Source organism: Papaver somniferum, chromosome 11 (genome assembly GCF_003573695.1).
Source record: "Papaver somniferum cultivar HN1 chromosome 11, ASM357369v1, whole genome shotgun sequence".
Classification (NCBI taxonomy): Eukaryota; Viridiplantae; Streptophyta; class Magnoliopsida; order Ranunculales; family Papaveraceae; genus Papaver; species Papaver somniferum.
This window is the reverse complement of record NC_039368.1, coordinates 96,530,589-96,533,906: the sequence shown is the minus strand read 5'-3', so window position 1 is coordinate 96,533,906 and position 3,318 is coordinate 96,530,589.

The following is a 3,318-nucleotide window of genomic DNA, read 5'->3' as shown; positions in this document are numbered from 1 at the left end:
GCATTCAAGGTGTATCACGTTTACGTATAATAAACCTTAAACTAGCAATAGATATGATTACGAGCTCTACCAATTTGCAACTTGACAAAACTAGCATTCAAATCATAACTATATCAATAGTGAATCATAAGCAACAAAATATAGAGATAAAACTAATTTATTGCATAAAAAACCATGGTTGGAATTCCAACTTATTCCTTAACCAATAATAAAAACTTAGCTCATATTCATGGAGTTCATGACAAGAAGGAAGAGAAAACCTAACATGTTTCCAAACCCTAGGCAAAAATAGAAAAAGAGATATATCTATTATGATATCTAGGCTTCCCTATATATAGAGTTTTTATATCCTCCTCTTGATCCTTATCCAATTAGGATACTTAACCTCCTCAAAATCCACCAAAAACCCTAATTTTCACGTCCATAGCAAGCCCAAAACGCATCCCTCTTTTCTCTTCTCACGCAGGCCCAATAAGGCCCAACAGAAAATCTAATCCAAATTGGTTCAGCATTTTACTCATAACTTCTTCGTACGAACTCGGAATGATCTCATTCTTTTTGCGTTATTTTCATAGTTGAATTCTCTTAAATACGGTGATAAGAAATTCTTAATTTGGACGAGATAAGTTTGGCTCTTGGTCTTCCTTCATTGATAGACTTCATTTCTTTAGCACTTTTCGTAGCAATTTCCCCTCCTTTTGCACAACCTTGCCTGCTCCAAATATCGCCCGTGGATTGAGCCTTATGTATTTTTAGCTCCAAAAGAGTTCTTTCTTCCTTATTTTGCTTCATATGACTCCATAGTACCTAAATACTCAAAAACAAACATAAGATACATAATTTACAAGAAAAGTAGCAAAGAAAGCATAAATACTAGATATATAATTAGGTGTTTTAGACACCTATCAAATTCCCCCACACTTAGACTTTGCTAGTCCTCGAGCAAATTAAACAAAATAATTATAAAAACATACATATAACTCCGTCTCGTCGAGCCTATGGTCACTTTTAGCATAAATAACAAGCCTTTAAACCCCTAGGCGTCCCTAGTGGACGAGTTATAGTCTCGTGAGGGCTTACGAGTGATATACCCACAAAACCTACTCCAACTTCAAAGCATTCCAGCTTCCCAAGCATCCAAAGAGCTATGAGGACATAGAGTTTCTGCATGCTAGTAATAAGAAGTTAGAAATACCAAAGAACATATTCATTCTTAAATCTTGAGTGAGAAATAACCACACCATAATGAGAGAATGCGTGTTTGAAAGCGATCAATAAGCATTTCGCCTCGACTTCTGCCTCACTTAAAAGGAATTTATGATAGTTGCACTCAATAAGACGGTTTTTTTATGGGTCTCACATGTGTGTAGGTAGTAATAAAGAGAGAATCCTACACACTTGAATGGTGGGAAGGAAACCTTCCGAATAATTTCTGGATACTCCACAAAATCGTGGAAAACGAGAATATTTCTGATGATCTCTAAGAAAGGAAATCAACCATTATTATTAAAAATAGAGGATAGGAGTACTTACCACCTTCACATATGATTGCAATGATGATAACACCACTCTCACAACATCCAATAGAAACGTAATCTTCAGCTCGTCTTCTCCATCTTAGTCTTCGTCTTCGGTCTTCAACTATTGATGATAAACTCTTGAACTTCGTAGAACTTCGACAATTTGTAACTCTTTCTCTTCAATTCTTTGTTGCTTGTAAACTTCTTCGTAGATTTTATTCTTCCCATGGATTTATTAAATGAATACAAAAAGAAATACAAACCAAAATAATACAAAGAATTTTTATTTTTTTCTATATATATTTATTTTTCTTTTTTCTTTTCATTTTTTTTCTTTTTCCGTTTTTTTTATAAGACAAGAGAAATAACTACAAACCGAAAATAAAATAAACAATGAAATTGTTATAGCCATGGAATAAATACTTTACCGCTTGCTTCTTCACAACTTGTATTGTCTTCGTATCATAAACTTCAATATAACTCTCACCTTTTGATTTTCTTCGCTCTTGTAAATAAAAATATTCCCATTGTATGTTGCTTGTAAACCTCAAACGTATTCAATTTTCCTTGTAGATTTTGATGTCGCTCCCTTGTTGATGATGGTTGTGTTTCTATGGACCCGTTGTTGACGAGAGCGATGCTAACTGCAAATCAAACTACAAGAAAGTGGTTTTCGTCTATAGACGTCACCCTCATGATTGAAAAAATTAGCACTCAAGAGATCAAAATAGTGCTTGTATTTTTGGGAGGTTGGGTAGCTCACCATTCTACCCGGAATTAACGTACAGTGACACACACTCAAAAGAAAGCTCTTTAGTCAACTACACAAAAAAAAATTGGTATGGTGCCTCAGTTGATATGAAAATAGGTAGTCTCCACTAATGATTGATCAGCAACTCTAATAATGCATTTCTCCCTGCACCTCATTTGCATCACCGGCATGATTAAATCCATTATTTAACACTCCAATTCGTAAGAAATACTAATGTAGTTCCCTAACACTTCCAAGTTCTGTTATGTCGGTCAGATACTCTATGTAAACATACCTAGAAGTATGCTAGTGACTCTAAAATCTTTAAAAGTTGAAGGTTTTATGCAAATAAATACAAAATTTTGAAAAAAAACTAGGCAAAAAAATATAAAAACTCTATATGCAAAATACTCCCCCACACTTAAACTTCACATTGTCCTCAATGTGCAAAACCGAAAATTTTGAATTCTGACGTAGTATACAATTATATGCAAAAACTGTACAAATTAATAAGGAATTTGGAAAAACTCCATTTCACAAAAGTTGTTAATCTACGTGTTTATACAAAGTTTCAAAAGGGCACAGTGTTTCGATAAACGGTCGGACAATTACGGTCTCTGAACCGAACTACGTGCAGTCTGAATTTTTCTGACGAAAAGGGATTCGTCAACATTTTCTTCTAAAATAGATTCCGGACTCCACAAAATTAAACATGGGGATGAAAATATGATATGAAAACAATAAAAACAACAAATAAAAGGGATTAAAATACAAAACCTATGGGTTGCCTCCCATTCAGCGCTTAGCTTAAAGTCGTTAGCCCGACTTGCAAGACGAATTTCCCATACACCAATAATCGGAAAAGTTGGGGATCTATCCAATAGAAACTGTTTTTCAAACACTAGCTTCACACAATTATTAGTAATATAAAACGTAAATGAAGCTATTAACCAATAAAAGTCTCCTCCACACTTATTCTTGTCCACACTTGGAAGTGGGTAAAGAATGTAAAAGTCGGGTACTTCCACGGTTTCTTGTTTCAAAACC